Source organism: Anomalospiza imberbis, chromosome 4 (assembly GCF_031753505.1).
Source record: "Anomalospiza imberbis isolate Cuckoo-Finch-1a 21T00152 chromosome 4, ASM3175350v1, whole genome shotgun sequence".
In the NCBI taxonomy this organism is placed as follows: domain Eukaryota; kingdom Metazoa; phylum Chordata; class Aves; order Passeriformes; family Viduidae; genus Anomalospiza; species Anomalospiza imberbis.
In genome coordinates this window covers 16,844,124-16,863,413 of record NC_089684.1, presented here as the reverse complement: position 1 = coordinate 16,863,413, position 19,290 = coordinate 16,844,124, and the positions used below count along the sequence as shown (strand labels likewise).

General features: G+C 39.1%; 1 protein-coding gene across 7 annotated transcripts in view; it reads left to right on the top strand.

Moving 5' to 3' along the window:
* The first annotated feature begins 12,519 nt into the window (after positions 1–12,519).
* Positions 12,520–19,290, top strand: part of TRIM2 (tripartite motif containing 2) — an 88,659-nt gene continuing 81,888 nt past the window's right edge. For 3 of the 7 annotated variants that reach the window (XM_068187251.1, XM_068187255.1, XM_068187252.1), the window contains exon 1: positions 12,520–12,802. The gene's annotated coding sequence lies outside the window, so the exon portion shown is untranslated. Of the gene's footprint in view, positions 12,803–13,346; positions 13,495–13,665; positions 14,040–19,290 lie in introns of those variants that run through there. The other 4 variants (XM_068187258.1, XM_068187265.1, XM_068187260.1 and 1 more) reach the window with 4 other exon arrangements.

Genomic DNA, 19,290 nt, shown 5'->3' with positions numbered 1-19,290 from the left:
CAGTCTTGAGGGATGTGCCAAACATTTCTGATACAGTTTAGGAATATACATGTACACATCAGGTTCTTGCTTGGTGCTGCCTGGCCCAGATGGAGTCATAAGTCATGAATCATTGATGAGGCTTGATTCATGGTCCTGGCTTTCTCCCTACAGGTCTCTTGCATGCTAGGATATCTCCATCCAGTGCTAATCTTTGTGGATGACATTTTCTCCACGCTAACACTGGATTGCCAGCTTCTCAGCAGGCAGAACAGCTTAGAAAAAGGAAGTCCTCCTAACTTTTTCTTGACTCTATGATTAATAGTGTTGGGGACTGGGCACTTTGAAAATGGCTCCAATACCCATGTCTTCATGATCATCCATGCCCATCAGAGCAGAATGTTGTATTTATTGCCAGTTAACCTAAATCCCTCATAAGATAAATCAAAGGATAATATATTTACATAAGCCAAATATGGACAGCAAAGTTGGTAGGTGTGTAAGCAAGCCAAAAGAAATAAAAGCAAATCTTGATATCCACCTTTACTTAAGCTCATCTTCAGCTAGCAAGCTGTCAGAATGCTTTGGTGCTTTCTGGCTGGGATTTAATTCTTGGACAAAGCCCACTACTTTGCATTTAAATGTCACTGAAAAAAACCCTATATTTATGGGTTACATGCATGTGGTAAGTGGCCAAACTTTTCTTGGAACTCTGTTCAAACATTCTGCCTCTTTTTGTTAATGTTTTCCTGTAATTCATCACTTTCTTCAGGGTCAGTTTAAATATTCTTATACAGGACATGTAACCATTCACCTTATTGTTGATGCATTTCAGATGTTAGCTAGACAGTATTCTCTTTTCCAGATGACATACAAGCTGATTCCTTCACTGGACTCTAAACTAATCATTATCACATTGGTGAGATAAGCTTTCTTTCATCTGACTGATGATGCACAAAACTCGGTACGTAGCTTTTCACAAAGCCATATCTTTATACCAACAGTGCTACCAGGTACAGGCATGTAAGAGAGATCAAAAGTTAGGTACATTTCCAGTTCTTGAGGCTCATCATGACAATAACCAGCCCCTTTGTTGAGACAGCAGATTTGAGATCAAGTGTTCTCAGTCCTTGAGAGATCCAGTGACAAGTTATTTTCTGAACCAGCAGATGGAAAGGATTTACTACAGTGATCAACTTTTTAGGTGCTGTGTACAACTAAAGAAACATTGTTACTAGTTACAGAAAAACAATTGTCATGCTCTATTTATAAATACCCAGGATAAAACTAGATTCTATGTAATTTAAGGGAGTCATGGGGGAGGGAAGGAGTGCTTTCATTGCTGCTGAGGAGTATGGAATATACAAGGTGCTTTCAGATAAAAGGTGATTTTTTAAAATTATTTAGCAGTGATGCATTTGCTCCATCTAGCAGGAATAAACACTGGTTTCCAGTGTGAGGGAACTAGCTACTTCAGTACTGTGGTATATGATCTCTTACAGAGGATCTAGATCAAAGATCAGAATTAAATGTCACTGTGAAGACCCCTCACCACTATTTTGTAAGCTCAATAATGTTATGTGTGAGATCAGAAAAAGGTCTTTGAATTAGTATCTCTACTCTGTTCTTTATTACCCTTTGTAATTCTAGCTACACACATGGGACTGAATAATAGTGGATCTATGCTAGTGAGAGAAGGAAATGAAAAACTACACCTATCTTGACTTTTTAGCCTGTGTACATGTATGTACTGTTTTCCAATTTCTTTGTGTATCTACATAGATAAATTGATTGAGAGTTGCTTAAAAACTTTGTACAGCATGGCATAATTGATAGGGGTGGAAAAAATCTTACCAAAAACTTGGATTTTACCCATTAGTGTTTATTGTGACTTTTTTGTTTGCAATGGAAAAGAAAAACCAAACTTTTTTACTTTCTCCTTTCCTCTTCCTCAGACCACAGTTCCTCTTCTTTAATATTAGGTATGAAAGCCCAAATCCATGGAGGCCTTTAGCAAATATCCCATTGACTTCACTGAAACCAAAATGTTCCCTGAATTTATAAAATGGTTAAGCACTACTAAACCACACATGCCATAATGCACACCCAAAATGCCAGTGGTTTCTTTCCAGGGACTGGCAAAAATGCTGCTCTTAGATCATAGGATATTAAACCAGTGTTTCTGTTGTCAGATATCCAGTAGAATCATTGTTGCTATGCAGAGGAATGTTATTAAACACTCCACTCCCCAAACTGTTCTTAATTTCAAAAGGAGAGTGTACCTTTTAACATATTGCTTTGGATTTTAAATATGTTTGCTTATTTGCAGTGCTTTGGAATTTACCTTTTATAAATACATGAAATGAATCTGCAGTTGCCCATAAATATCAGTATTGTCTTTTAACTTTGTTTCAAAATATTCCAATTTTGTGTACGAGCACTGAGTAGGATAACCAACATCTGAATACCTGTTATGAGCATCTCCAAAGTGTTTCTGATTTGTTTCAGAAGAACTTTGTCTAGGCATAGAAATGTAAGAATCCTTGGTTCTAAGAATTTCAGTAAGGATAGTTAACTGATTCGGTATGAAATCTCCCTAGGAACTGTAATAATTTTTCATAGATCACTGTGTATTTCCATAAGTGGTACTGTCACTTCTGAATTGAGATAAATATAAACTGCTTAATGATCATCAACGAGTCTGTATTTAATGTCAACTTCAATCTGTACTGATCTGCCCAAGAACTGAGCACATTGTAGTCACAGGCTGGAAGTGCCAAAGGAAACATGGAGATGTCATAATGGGGCTGCTTCCAAACAGTTTGCTTAGACATGTGAAATAGACATAGATACACCAGAGCTGACACATTTAAGACTGTTAATGTATTTTTTCTTGGGTATAAATGGATTGCCCAAAATTATGGGCCTTAAGAATATGTTCAAACCAGATTGCTTTTGGTAAAGGACTTTGCTCACACACTACACTGTTCATCTTGTGTCTCCACATTTAAATGGATCTATATGTTTCACTCATTGGATTAAAGATCACTTCCTGCAGAGACTTACTATAGAAGAGAGGCTTCCTAAAGGTGTAGTTCTCCTTACAGTCAAAAGATGGTAGTACAATTTCTATTCCAAGTGGCCCAGCAACACAGAGTAATAGCTATGTATCCATTGTTTGCACTTAAAGGAAGGGATAGGGTAAGAAAAGAAAGGTGGACTCCGTAGAAGAGATCCCAGCAGCCAGTTGTTTGTTAGGCATTGCTTATGACCGTGACCTTCTCTGGTAGTCAGTAATCCTGAATGTGGCCAGGATGGCCAGGTTTAATTGACTCTAGTACAGCCATCAAGCCACCTGGTACCAGAATGGACATCTGTACTGAAGGGATTATTGAAAGGCTTAGGGGGTTGAGAGAGCATGAAATGAAAGTGTCCTTCTCATCTCTGATGTTTTCATAAAGTCTCTAAAAGCAACAACTTATGTAATTAAAGTAGCAAGTTTAATTAAACCTAACTATTGATTGGTTCAATGTTAATCTCAAAGTATTTCATAGAGAGGTGCAGATAGTTCATAGCAAGAAAATGATGCTTCTGTGGAAAATAGTACAAGAGTTTCCTTAATTTAAAAAGGAGAGAAGTTGCCACTAACTGCTCAAAACAGAGATTTAAGACAGGCTGTTCCCTGACAAATGTGTACTCTTCCCAGCACATTTAATTTTCTAGGAATACAAAGCAAATAAGATGCTCATGCTGATTAAAATGAAATTTGGGTTTTTTTTTTCACTAATCAACAATGGGATTTCAATCTAATTTTGTCTGTAATGAATCCTGTTAGAGCAGTTGTTTGCTTGGGCATACTGCTGTTGTAGCAGAATCTGGGAAACTTATTTTACACAGAGGATGCATGATGTTCTTCAGCAAAGTAGGATCAGTAAGGATCTAATATTCCTAGCACACAGATATTGAGATGCATATGGTACTACATCTGAGCTGAGAAAGCAGAAACATGTCTGCATGCAGCATGTGCAAAGATTGTAATGGAAAATTTATATCCTTGAGTAATAGAGTGAGTGTTTCTGTATACACTGAAATGCTACTGTGAATCTGCTTAGAAGTAAAACTAATAATTTGAGACAAGTGCTCAAATATCAATACCAGTGCCTTGCTCTAGGTATGTAATATCTGTTTCAGGAATTCCAGTTCTGTCAGTGCGTGTAAAAATTGTGCTTGGTCCTAACAAGTTAAGCTCAGGCACCAGTATTAGGCACTGTATGGGGTCAGTGAAGTGCCTTCAGGCTTAACATAGAAGTAGCCAAAAGAAAACAGTGAGTACAGGAGCTTGTCAAAATTTTCTTGCTTTCAGGAACCAAGGTACAGTCGAAAGCCACACATTATCACATTTTTCTACCAAGGACCCCTTTATAGATGTCATCCACTGCAGCAGGACTGTATTTGAAGAAGGCAAAACAAGTCATGGTATTTTTCAATTCTCTGACTTCAGACTGAAGGATACAATGAAAGCTATTGCCATAAAAAAGCTTGGCAGATCAAGTCACAATCACATCTCTGGAGTGGATATGAGAGCATTATGCTGCAAAACCAAGTGTTTGTTTTCTGTTCCCTGATTTCAGGCTCAGCCTGGGAACAGGAGGAAGTTTGTGACTTTTAAGAGTTGAAATTTTAGTTTCAGGTACTGGGGTTATTTGAGATGTGTCTAAATAATTATCTCTAGGAAAGTATCATAGAAGCAGACTGACTTTTTTGGTTCCTTCCCACCAAACTAGAGCCCATTTACCTCTAGAAATCAAGGAACTGGTACATGGAGAATGACTTCTTCAAAATCTGAAAGAGATGAAAGATACTGCTAACATACATCCTTGCAGCTCTGTCCTCCCTGTTGCAACAATCTTTGTCTTAATTCAGTGGTTTCTGAAGCATTCTAGTTATCTCTAGGAATTTATTTTTTTAGGCATGGCATAGTGTGTGGTTCCTAAATTATAAGTAATCCACTGAAATAGCTGATTTGGACTGGACTGCTGGAAAAGATTGCTGGTGAGTGTTTTGAATGAGTGCTTTTATAATTTCCATTACCCTTGGAATCCTACATGCCCAGAAAGTTGCTCAACTCATTCTAAATTGGAGGTAAAGCCATAAAAAAGTCTTAACTAGCTGGATGCATCAGTTCCATTGGAATAGAATTGTCTTGGTAGATAGTTTTGGTTTGTGTGTTTTGTTTCCTTGTATTTAACAATTATAAAGACATTCCAAGTAAACAGTGCTGTAGAAAGTTCCCTCTGGATGTCCATGGAGTATGGAGACATCCATTTCAGTTCAGAACTTCTAGGGCACAAATGGTGTCAGAGCAAGTGACAAGCTGTCTCCATGCTGAGTTGATGAAGCAGGAGACCTAAAGGTAACTATTTCTTGTTCTTTTTTGGCCTCTCTGGTCTGAAAGGGATAAGTGGAGAAGTTGTGAATGCTGGTTATGTTGATGATGTCAAAGTACTAAAATGCAGGGAGAATGGGGAAACTGGACAAGGCTGTTTGAATTCCCTTTTACAGGTCCACCTTCCCCTGTGTATAGCAGCACCTCAGTTTCACCTGCTGTCTCTTACTATGTCCTGCAGTAACTATACTCAAACCAAACAATTTTATTTATTAATAAAGGCAGGATAGACCACTTCAAACAGGACACTGCATGTACTGTGTTGAAGAGGCTCTTGCTAGATATAATGGCATTAAAACTTTTCCAGATGTGGTTGAAATCACTAATGGATGTTAAAGGCAGAACCTGCAGCACTGAAAAACAGGTCTTCCATGTGACTAAATCCATGACACAGCTAAGAACCCATGCTATGCCTCCTGGTTGCAGTGCTCTTTGGACATGTGACTCATTGAGCAGCACTTTTTCACTCTTCCAAAATTATGTCAGTAGATACAATCCATGTCTTAGCAGAGAAACATGGAAATTAATATAATTTTCTGCTGGAATTAGAAACCCTCTGTTCTATGGGAGCTTGCAGAATTGTTTCAACTTTTTGATTATAATGCTACTGATTATGCATCTGAATTTCCTGCCTGTCTGGATAAAGTAGTGAGGCACAGATGAGGTTATTACTTTTCATTTCAATGGGTCGAGGCCATCTGTATGAGTTTTATTTGGGCAAACTGCTGAGTCTGCACTTCAGTCACAGCAACCTGAAGCAGTGCTACAGATTATGGGCAGAGTGGCTGGAAAGCTGCCTGATGGTGAATGGCTTTGAGATACTTGTCCCCAGTCAGATGTGTTCCCAGGTGGCCAAGAAGGCCAGTGACATCCTGGCCTTCATCAGCAATAGTGTAGCCAGCAGGACCAGGACTAGTGATTTTCCCATTGTACTTGGCACTGGTGAGGCCTCACCTCAAATCCTGTGTTCAGTTTTGGGCCCCTCACTACAAGAAGGACATTGAGGTGCTGGAGTGTGTCCAGAGAAGGGCGCTGAGGTTGATGAAGGGTCTGGAGCACAAGTCCTGTAAGGAGCAGCTGGGGAAGCTGAGGGTGTTTAGCCTGGAGAAAAGGAGACTTAGGGTGAAATCTTATCACTCTCTACAACTGCCTGAAAGGAGGTTGTAGTGAGGTGGGGAGTTGGTCTCTTCTCTCAGGCAACCACTGACAGGAAAAGAGAAAATACCCTCAAGTTTTGCCATGAGAGGTTTGGTTGGGTATTAGAAAAAAAATTCTTCACTGAAAGGGTTTAAGCATTGGATCAGGCTCCCCAGGGAAGTGGAGGAGTCACTAGAAATATTTAAAAACCAGGTAGACTTAGTGCTATTGGTTTAGCGGTCATGGTGGTATTTGGTCAAAGGTTGGACTTGAGACCTTTTCCAGCCTTTATGGTTCTATGATTTCTATACTGCTAGACTTCTAATTTCTGCTCAGTGACAAATTTGACTCTTCTGTGTATCATTTTCTTAATGCAGCCTCCTGTGGTGTAGCTGTATAGAACCAGCGAAGCTTCTTTCTAACTCTATCTACTCTGGACCTACGAAGAAAGATTGATAGATAACATTCTCATTTTGATGTTAAGTGGTAACTTTTCAAGTAGGGCCAATTTATTTGGTCTGGTGATGTAAAAGAAAATCTGAAAGTGGAATATAATGGACTAGAAAGGGAAATGCAGTCATGCAGTCTTTGTTATTAGAAACTTCCAAACCCACTATCCTCCTGGTAGAGCAAGAAAAATCATCAGGTTACTAGAAGATAGTAGAACTAAGAGACCATTTTAGATTCGAGACAACCTTGCCATAAACACAGACAACTCAGAGATTTGACATTCTGATACAATAGTGTTTCATCCAGTAAATGAGGGACCATTCTCAAATATTTATTGAAAAAAAAAATCTTAAATTATGAGAGCTATGGTCTTTGCATAGGAAAAAAGGCAAGATACCCTGACTTGGGATAGACTGTTAAATTCCTGTATTGGCTTTTTGCAGGTCTGTTGATTCTCTTTCTACATTGCTTAGCTGTCTTTGCAATAGACAGGCTTTTATTTAGCAAGTCACAAGGTTTACTTGAGGTGAAGCACCTTGTTCAGAGATGGTGCTTTGTATCTTACACTGTCGTACCATGTAATTTCACAGAGTAATCTATGTTCCACTCTCCAGGCAGTTGAACATCATCTCTGCTTCTCACCCTAGGGAGTGACTAGTTCATTGGCCATGTCATGCAATCATATCACAAAAACCTTGGGGACTGTCAATGTTTAATCTGCCCTTAATGAAGCCTGCCAGATCAGTTTACGCTATTTGTCACTATTTTCTGGCCTGGCTACCAGAGCCTTGGCAATGATCTGTGCTTCTAAAACAAGGAAAGAAATAGGCAGGCCTGCAGTTGTAAGCGTTAACTAAAATTGAAATCCATGAGAAACCCAGGCAGAAATCCACCTTTGAACTGTTTCCTGTGTGTTTTAGGCTAGATGAAATCAGTTTAGTTTTAATCCCCATAATGACTGTTCTTTGGCTGAACTCAGGCAAGATCCATGCAGGGACTGAGGCCAGATGTAGGGCCTGCCTGCTCTCTGGGGTAGACTAGAGTTCAGAAGCCCTCAATCTGGAACAGTTACAATGGAGTGCAGGCTTGTGCACAACACAAAGGCTTGTTAGTGGCCATGCACAGAGCCAGATTGTGTGTTTGTGCGCTGAACTCCCTGGCATTTCTGTTTTATGAGTCACTATGCAGATCCCTGCCAGCTCAGGTGGCCCTGCACCCACTTTTGTAGACATGGCCTTAAATACCTAATGGCCGCCTTAAATACTTCAGGCAGGAATGTCAGCCTTCAAAAGCTGCCATTTAACCCAGGTGTCTGGAAATGCTAAGCAGCAGCAAGGGCTGAGCAGCTGGGCATCTCCATCATATTTAGGCACAAAAGACACTGTGCCTGTCCTCTCTGAAGCAGTTAGTCTGGCAGAGCTCAGAAAGCACCTGTCGAAGCCCAGCAAAACAGCTCCTGCCGTCGGGGGTACAGAAACTTGATTCCACACCTAATGAACAGCCAATTACCGAGGCAGAGATTGGACTTTCAAGGTTAGTGCCTTAAACAACAGCCTGACTACAGGCTACGCAGTGGGCTTTGTTCTCTCCCGCATTTCCTTTGCTATTTGCTAATAGCAAGGCAGCAGCTTCAGGAGGATTCCAAAGTTACAATAACCTAAAAAGATACAATTAAATTAGGGAATGTTGGTTTTGCTTTCATATGGCTGCTAGAAGATTTGAGCCCAAATCTGTCATCTTTTGAGTACAGTAACTGGCTCTCATCTCTTCCCCACTCAGCTTTTTTAAGAAAGGGAACTTAAGAGAATGAGTATGTATGAATTCCAGTTGGAGACAGGCATTTTCCTGCAGTCCAGATGAGGATCCCTAGTTCATGGAGAGAATTTAATATCTTACCATTCACAGTAGCTAAGTTAGACAGCTCTGTGCTAATGTGCTGGCTTTTGTGGGTGTCATTCCTGTGGATTGCTTATGCACAGAAATCTTGGCAGGAGGATCTGCAGACTGCAAGGCACCTTGTGGTTAGGAGCTGACACCCCTGCCTGTGCCTCTTTGTGAATCTGTCTCTTCCTTTATTTACTGCTAAGATTTCTTTTCTTCATCCAAAGCATGTCAATTTAAGTAGATGGGGAGTAGGACTTTTTCACTATAATAGGACCATGAGAGAGAAGAGACTGTAGTATCAAAAGCAATGCAAATCTGATGAGCAGTCAGTACCCTAGAAATATAAGTAACCTGTCTGTGTAAAAGCCTGGTATGGAGTTAACTGAGGTGGTGCAGAAAGAGATTTCCTCTGGAATAACTTACATAATATTGTACAAAGGGTTTCTATTGACACTTCTATCTCTGAGCAAAGTCATATATAATATTGTGTTTTTAATATATTTTTCCATAAACCTGATGTAATAGCATGGGAAAAGATGTGGAAAACATAATAAATACTGATGGAATGGGTGAAAGACATTTTAAATAACCACTAAAAGTCTGCCTTTCTTAGCTGTATGGTAGACTGTAGAGTTCCTATCATGTTCCATGAGGTGTGCCAAACAATGTGCAGATCATAACGACTCAATTACTTTTTTTTTCTGAATCTGTTTGCTGAGAGGCCATTTTTGCAGATCTTGAGCTGTCACGAGAAGCTTGAACTAGAGTGAACTAACTCCCTGCTGGAAGGAAACTAACAGCCAGTTCACAGGTTACAGCTACATCTTTTGTGCCTGAGTCCTGCTATGAATGCAGATCTTTCTTTTGTTAGTCTAACTGCCTTCTCAGCAGTATCTCAGCAGATCTCAGCAGTATCTCAGACCTGCTGTAAGCAGGTCCCTTACAGCATGATTGGAGTTTGAGCTAAGAAGTGTAAGTGCTGTATGTTAACTTACTGGAAGCACACTGGCACTAGTGAAATGTCCACTCCTGAGCTGTGTGCCCACACACCCTGTCCTTAGCCTGAGGAAGCTACAAGTGTCCACGAGTTGGATACTCACAGACTATCTATGTAGGTAAAGGAGAGGACTCCAAATTCATGCTGCTTCCACACGGAGCTGGGTAGATGTTACTTAGCTCAGACCAGAAGTCATGTAACCATGTTGGCTTTCACTGTGCTGTGCTTTTCTTCGTGTTGGAAGACTAGGCACAACTATGAAAAGTAGTTGAGCCTTCTCATTCTATGTCAGATGTTCCCTGCTTTTTAAAAAATAAGCTGTTAGGTTCATTGCTTTACCTTGTTGTAATATTCATTTTTCAATTTGTTTCTGTTGCTGTCTTTGTGCAGTGTACTCTTTGAAGTTCATGGTTTTACATAGCAAAATATCAGAATTACATGAGTTTAAGTGACAGCTCAGCTCTTTCTAATCTGCTTAAGGAATCTTTTCATTTTATTGCTTTTCTTTTTGAATATATTGACTTTCCTAGAGCCACTAAATATATGTTTCACTAGACATTGTCTAATTATTCTTTAATTTTGTATATAAGATTAATTCAGAAATGGATGTAGACGTTTTGTTGAAAATATTTTCCATTTTTTTAATTTTAAAAAGGAAAAGATTGATTATAATTCTTTGTGGTTGTATGTCCTGTGGATAGAACATGAGAGCCCTGAGGTTTAAAAGTCAAATGCCAGAGAGGCCTGACTGATGTGTAATATGTTTGTCTAGGAATGTGATACTTGATAAATCATAAAATTTTCAGTCATGTAAGTTTTAGACTGTGGCCTGTTGACACTGAACTTCCTCAAACCCAGTTGAAGGTAACACAATGCATCAAATCTTCATTTTTCTGTGTAAAGGAGAGAGTATGTTTAATGCTTTCACATCTTTGTACAGCCCTTGAGTTTCACAGACAAAAATGTGTGTTTGTGTGCACAGCCTCTGGTAAAATACTGCTCTGTGTGATTGTCAGAGTAAATCTCCTCTATAGGAGGGTTTGGGTGTTCAATGCAATTTATGGAACAGTTTTCTACTTTAATTTAAAAGTCCAGGGACTTCTGGCCATTGCAGTGAAACTTCTTTGAGGGATTTTGTATTACAATATGTCCAATTACTTGTGGCACCAGCAAGTTTTTTGTGAAACCCTGGTCTTGAATACCTGTTTGGAGAAGCCACATCCCAAACAACACTTCACCTTCAGGCAGTGTGAGTCTCTTTTGTAAAAGTATGTCCTCCACACAAGAAAGGTAAATGCTGTGGGCTTTGAAGCAATGCTTCATGCCTGCTTTGTCACACCTGGAGAGCCCCCTTTGCACTGCAGAATGTAAGGAGGATCTTGCTTAAGTTTTGGGGAAATGTTCTGTAGGCCAGATGCTATCTCTTGTTCATCTTCTGAATAGGAGAAGTCAGAAGAAATGTCTTCCGTGTATATTAATGTGGTTCATGCTAATAACAGTTGCTGGGTTGACAGGTCAGGAGAGATATCAATCCACTGAGTCACAATACAGATATCTCCAAGGTAGGATTCTAGTGAAGTTTTCCCAACAGTATTGTTCAAACTGAAATCACCGATTTTGTGTTGAGTTAAACAGGTAGCTTTGCCTTCTTAACTATTTGACTTTTGATTTGTATAACCAGGATAAGGGTTATCTCCAAGGGTGGCTGCAGGTAAAGGAAGGATGGGAGACATCTACCTACCTGTTTCACCGGGGTCACAAAACATCTGTGATGTGGCTACCACTTCATGTCATTCCCAACCAGGCAGGTTGTCAGTTGCTGACTTAGAAGGTTCACCCTGCCCAGCCCCATTGCTGGGGCCCTAACATCGCCCTGTCCCTGATGTTATCTGACAGACCTGCCCTGCCCTCCCCACCAGGGCTGTGTGTCTCTGAGCTGAGAGGAAAGTCATATAAACAGCAGTGTGCCTTCTCTATTTCTGCTCTGCTGCATGCTACGCCTCACTGACTCACACAGCTCCTTTCAGGCACTTCCTCGAGTTCTGACGTAACATGATTTCATAGTGTAGGGTAAGTGACTTTGAAGCTGATATATCAGTTTTAAGTGGGGTAGATGTAAGCATTATTTGAGCTTACATAATTAAATGAGGTCCTGGTTGCTGGAAAAATAAACATAGAGAGCAAATTTCTACTCTGCAAGATGCAGTATTGATTGCTGCACTGAGCCATGATGTCAAGTATATGCTTCCCTTCCTCCTTGCTTCCCACATGTGCTAAATAATAGACCTTGTTTACTGGCATTTGCAAATTATTTTGTCTTTGTGACTGATGCAATGACATGTCCCCTATACTCTCATTTAATTTGTAACACCATTTGGATTTTTTTAATCAAACATTTCTAATGCAGTTTTAAAATAACTGTATTTCCTGCCCCCCAGACAAATCAGCTCTAATTTTATAATGAGAATTTCAGGGTTAGATTATTTTTAAAAAGAATCTAGGCCATATACATTATGTAAGGTTACCATAGTAACAGTTTCTCCGAGGGGAAAACCGACTGTCCGTAGTTTCCACAGAAACCACTCCCTGCTGAGAAGGTGCCTCCAAGGGAAGTGAAAGGAATATAAATGAGAGAGAGAAAAAGACGCGCACAGATGTCATATGACCTCTGCGGCATCCCTGCACTGTTGCAGATTAAACCGAGCGTTTCGGGTTTGTTTTCAGTTTGTTGTTTTTGACTGCATGAGTGGCACCTTCTCTTGTCATGTAAAGTCTGGCTGCCCTTCCCTCTCGTGGAACTGGTTTTACAGCTGGAGGTACTGCGATGCTCCACCTTGGCAGTGAACTGACCACAGCAGATCCTAAAGTCCAGTGCTCTAGGAACCACTGTTCGTGGGAGAATTTAAATGGTAAAAGAGAATTTCCCCTCTTTTTTATTAACTTTTCTTTTGCCTGAAAGAATTCAGCTAAGACAAACAGGTATGGAAATACTTCCTTCCAGAGAGAAACAGAAGGGAAGCTTAACTAATTTGTCAGTTAATGGTTTTGTTATTTGGGGTACAAGCATACACTTGGAAATCTAGGAAAAATGTATTCTTAAAGGAATAAAAAAATCTCAAGTCCTGGGATTTGTTAACTGATCAAAAAAAAAAAGGTGAAATGTCTTTAATGTACTTTAATATCACTGAAGCAAGTATGGATTAACATTTCTGAAATCCTTTTGCACTTATTTTTTTCATGAACAGCTTCATTTGTTTGTTTTTTGGTTTTTTTTTTTTTTTTTCAAGGGCAATAAAACTGTGACATTCATTCAAGGCTTAGTGCAGCCATAACTACAGATTAATGCTCTGGCTACTTCATCCTGTCATCTCTCTGCTGTTTTCTGGGGAAAGCAGGCTGACATGCTTATTAAATCTGGCAGCTGTGTTGTATGCACATGGGAAGCAAGTAGAGCACAGCATATAGAAAATGAGTAGCTTTCAGATAGCAGCCTTCATTTCACTGCTGCAAGAGTTGAAAGGCAGTCTAAAAAGCTCTTTCTCTTCTTTGTAATCACCAGTCGCTGGATCAGTGCGCAAATATCACAAATACAGTTGCAAATGTAAGTATTCCTTGCCTGTGTGGTGCTTTCAGATTGCTAATTAAGGTTTCTACCTTAGTCTTCTGCTTGAAAAAGCAGAGAGATGAAAGCTGAAAACATCCTGACAGGGGAAGCTTCTCTGCAGTATTGTTCTGGCTTTCAGTGGAAGAACTGCTGAGGGAAAGGGATGCTTGAAAGCTTTCCAGAACAAATAGTTTGCAGTTGTGTTGGTTGATTTTGGGGATGTCTGCTTGCCATTTTTTCTGTGAGGGGAGAAGTCCAGCAAATGCAGGATGTACTTATAGAGAGATGTTTTTCTGCTTAGATTAGATACACAGCAAGAAAAATACTTCAGCAGTAAGAGATGGTTTGTGAGCGTGTAGAAGAAAATTTTTCCATGGTATTTTTCACCTGGAATCTTTTTTTTAAAAATCCATAAATGCAGACCGGGACTTCTCATTAAGGAACTCAACAGTACCTTATTATCAGAAGCACAAACAAATAGTCATCATAAGGGGCACCAGTAAGTCTGCATCTGACCTAATAAGAACAATGAAGATAGCACGGTGAGCAATGCATGTTTTTCACCCATCTCATTCTGTCTGTACATGAAACGATCTTTATCTGCTACAGTAGCATCAAGACAGGATAGTAAGGTGGTTGGGAAGCAGTGGAGCTGAAGGTTTCTCAGTGTTGTGGTGATACTGTAAGGAAGAAAATTGATACTTGTCAGTGTATTTTTTGGTCTCATAGCAATGAAGAAGCAGTATGTTGGTTTTTATTCTCCTTTCTAAATCAAAGCTTCTGTATTGCCATTGTCCTATTGAGTTGATGGCTAATGGATTCTTACTGTGCTGTGAATGAAATCTGCTTCTTGAAAACAGTCTGTAATCAGTACCAAGTATAAATGTCATAACTACACAAGAAATGCAGGCTGTAGCCGGTTTGTTTCAATTGCTATGTCATGTTTCTTGCTTTATTTATGGGTTTTGTTATTTCTTAGGGACCAGTGGTACTGTCAGCTTTTCATGAGCCATGTGAAAATGTCACTTGCACAGTTAACAGGTGACTGCCATTAAGTGACTAGGGAGGAGAATATGTGTGTAGTTTGCTGCAACACAGGACTAAACATATTCATGGTATAACCCATAATGATGCTGTAACACAGGTATTTGGTGACTGTTGTGTTTATAAGCTGCTCTTGAAATACTTCAGCCTCATCTTACAGATGTATAAATACCTGTCTTCACTGTAGCAAGTAAAAGCTGATTTTGAAGCTTCCTTTTCCTTCCTCTTGTCTCCTTTTTCCCCCCATAGACATAAATTCATAGCTTCCCTGAAACTTAGCTGTGAAAATGGTCATTTTTGATGACAGCTGCTGAGCTAAGCTTCCCAAGCCTCAGTGGCAGCCAACCAGCTGCTGAGACAAGTGGTGACCTTTCAGGACAATGTCTCTCACAAAAATGTCAAAATATTAAAATGGCAGGCATCAAATGCCATGTGCATGGGGAAGGGTAGTCATCTGGCAGGCTTTCAGCTGAAGACAGTTAATACACTGCTTCTTTGGATTATGCATTGAAAGCCTCTGCCTAAGTCTCTCAAATATAAAGAAATTATTCATATGTGTCCTGAATAATTTCAGAAGTTCTTCTGGGAAGATTTGGGACATGGATGAAAAATTTCAGAGGTGTTTTATTTAAAATCTGCTCAGACATCTTCCTGACAGATATCCCCAAAAGAAAGTTTTGGCCTTTAATTTTGCTCTTTACATCATATACCAGTTTTCCTCCCAAATCGCTTATCCAGAATGTAAATGGATCCTGATGAAGCTTAAGCAAAGTTCACTGATGTGCACAGGATGCTGAAATTCTGATAGCATGTGCACTGACTTTTTAGGCATGCGCTCACTGAATATTAAACAATCCCCTGCAGTTCTCGGTTCTGCAGCCCTGAGCTGAAATCTCATTTGCTATTGCATGCATCGATGCTTTGTAACTTTCTCTGAAGGCACTGAGGTGTGAGCATTCCCGTGCTCGCTGGTGTGTCAGATTCTCAGATACCTTTACCCCTGGTAACAGATCAGTGACACTGATAGGGGGCCTCGTTGATTTCAGCCCTGCTGCATTTCTGGGAGGTGTGAAACTGCCTGATGCTTTACCTTGGCCTGTAGGAAAGGCAGGCAGTGTGCAGGGCTGATCAGGGAACAAACCCGTTCACCTTGCGGCTGACCTCTCTTGGAGAGTAGGAAGGGGAACACCAGTAACTGCACCAGACCAGTCTCGTCCAGCTGGTTTGCAGTTGGCCACAGTTCAAGAGAATTTTCAGTATTCTCCTTGCAAAGCACAGGGTGAGCTGCCAACATGGATAACCCCTGCAAAGCATTAAATATTTAGATTTAATAGTGCCAAATCCATTGCTACTTACCAAGATGCTGAAAAGGAAAATAGTTTCTTCCAGTATTTCTTTCCTTTCTTCCTTCCCTTTCAAGCTAGAAGTTCTGTGTCATTCCAAGTTTTTTTCTCTTACTACAAGCAAGCAGCTTTTTCTAATTTTGTTTTAGCGTTCTTCTCTTCTACTCATAGAGGAAGTGTTTCCTCCCCCCTCTGCTCTTTAAAACTGGCAGCACTACATTCCATGATCACCTTGTCTCTGCTGTAGTTATAGGAAAGGATATGTATCCATGTTCATCTTTTCTTTCCAGTTAGTATTCTGTGATCCCTCCTCCTTTCTCCTAATTCCCTACAAGAAGAATTCCGAGGCAAATGAACTAGGTAAGGACAAATTCCCATAAACATCTTACAGTAATTAATCCCTCCTCCTTCCCTCCCTTTCTCCTTTTCCTTGTCTTCAAAATTTTATCTGCTTTCACACAAATGTTTCTGTTATTTGAGAATTACTAAGATGTAAAAATCTGTTAGGAAGAACAACATTATGCTCATCCAGTTGAGGAGTAAAAAGGTAACTGAGGCATCAGTTAATGTAACTTAACATAGCTCAGATAGCTAGGCTGAGTTTTGGATTTTGATTTTCAAATGACAAACCACATGTAGGCCCAGTCTATTTAATCATCTGATAATGTTAAAGAAAAACATAAGTAGGGATGCTGCTATTTTCTGTGAGCTTTGCTTGAAGAAAAAAACTGAGAAAAATAACTGCAGCAGAGGTAATTTCATTTAAATCAAATTATGCAGTATTTGGTTGCTTCCTAAGAACTGTGCTGTGTCAGATTGATTCAGTGTAGTTCATTAAACATCTGTCAGTATACCTTATATGAAATTCTGACTTGCATCAATGGCATTATCATTTCAGTCTGCATTTATATTATTACACTTTGCTATTTCTGTAGCATCTAGGAATACCTTTTTTGTTACTGAGCTAGGTATTGTACAGAAACAGAAAGTAATCCTTGCCCCCAGACTACTTACAAGCTCTATTACAAATAAATCAAAACCTTCTTTGCACTCACTTACTACCTTTCTTGTTTGGATCTTTATCTGAATTCAGATCACAGATGTCGGTACTGGGTTATCTGAATTGGTCTTCAGGATATCAGAATTTGCTTAGACATGAACTTAAAATTGCATGTAATTAAAATTAGGGAATGGCATACACTTACTGTGACCTTTTTAAAAGCTGTCATATTGGTTCACTTAAAGTATCTCCCTTAGGCTGTTAGTGTTTAGGTATTAAGTTAATGAATTATATTAATTGAGATTAACTCAACTGACCAAAACATGACTATAATTACAAAATATTTCTGGACCACCAATAAAGATTTCCCTTATAATTGTTAAGATACTATTGCTAATTACTAAGTTAATAAGATTCATTATAAACTTAATTACTAAGGTAATAATATTCATTATTTAATGAAGTATGTTTACTTTTGATTATTTACAAAATCTAAATTTCAATGTTGATTATTCACATGAAATAGCAGCAGCATGACACATGACCATCACACACTAATTGACGCATGGACGATGTACTGTGATCTGGGGTTGGACAGTGAGGATCACAATATGGGTGAGATGAAAGTCTCACAGATGAGAATTTTCATCTGCATTTTCTACAAAATAAATTTTCCCCATCACTGTGGTCCTTATCCATCTTACAAGTCGATTTCAGGAGCAGTCATACCTCTTTTAACATCACCTTTTCTGCTACCTTTTGTTTGAATGATATGGTGTAAGGTACACAGTAGGTTTTATACTCATAAACTAGGACTAAACTGCCATCTGAAATCAGTTGGGACAACTCTCTAGTTCACAAAGCCCCATTATAACACACTGTTCCATGCTGAAGGTATTTTATGTGTGCAATTTGTACATTCTTCAGATCATCTTTCACAAAGCAAGGCTGTAGCATGTGAATACAAGCTATAACTTAACCGAGCGACGTAATCAACATATCTAAGCCAAAAGGCATATTTATTCTTTCTGGAAATGTATATCACACAAACCACTTTGATTTCTAAGAGCCTTTTTTTTTTTGAAGTGATAAACTAGTTGTATATGCAGGAATAAAAAAATCTAAGGATCCCAGAGGGCCAAATCGCAGTTGAAAAGATATTGTACCTTGAATTTTTTAATTGTACCTAGGATTTTTAAGTTTCACTTTGAAATTATAATTTATGGTATCTCTTTTTGCATTGACACGACAACTTGTGTCATTTTAGTGACATATTAAAAATGAAATTTAAATTTATTCTGACAGTGTCACTGTTGTTCCTTCCATAAAGCAGTTGAAAAGATCTACACAAATGCAAGCTAACAGACATGAAGGGCTGTTGTACTCCTCAACTGACTTTTTTTTTTCTTACAGAGAATGATGAATAAAAGTCTGAAATATTATTTTCAAGCATGCAATTAATCATAAATCCAGCTTGATCTGGATGGATAAAACAGTAGTATATCAATCTGGTTAACTAGTTCTTTAAAAGGATTTTGCAGAACTCATTAGGCCAGGAATATTAAGATGGGTGCCTCTTTTCTTATGAGACAATAATGTGATTCCCAAAGGGATAAGCTAGAAGGTCAAAGACAAAACAGTTTATCCCCAGGAATGGTATGGATTACTGTTAAGAACATTCTGAAATCCTCTCCCATCATTCATTTATTTCAAAGCATTCCTAAAAGTAATGACCTAATTTTAAAGACAGTAAATCAGAAATAACCAAATCACTAAAGCTTGTTTGTCTTTTAGGAACATGGGTCATCTTAATTTAAAGGCTTCAGTACTTCTGAGTCCCCTTTACCTATCTAGGGGAGCAACTGAAAAAAGTTAAATACCTTTCTATTCTGTTTCCCCCCTACTCCTCAATTCAGTGGGAATTCACTCACACAAGAGCCCTTTTTAAGAAAGTAGAGAGTTTGCAGACTGATACTGAGCTACCTCTGTTGAATACCTGGTAATGAAGAAGCTGCTGTTCTTATTCAGAAACAGGTTCACTGAAACAAGTGATTTTGGCAGAATGCAGAGAAGTAGATCCTGCTGGATGTCATGGCTAGGTTTTTGAAAGAGGAAGCTGACATCAACTCCCTTGGCATTCTGAGTGTTGCCCTACTGACATACCTGAAATCCATAGGTTACCATAGCTTTGTTAGAGTATGTGTGGCCCTCAGATTTGTAATTATTCAGTAGTAATTGCTATGTAAAAGTAAAGCAATGAGGCTGAAAATTGATTAAAGAATTAGATAACTAACAGCCAAATTATTTTAGTATGTTTGGAGTTCCCAGGACAATATACTTACTAACCTTGGGCCAAGACATAGCCATCCTAAAAGTGAATGCAACTCACTGCATATTCCCATGGCA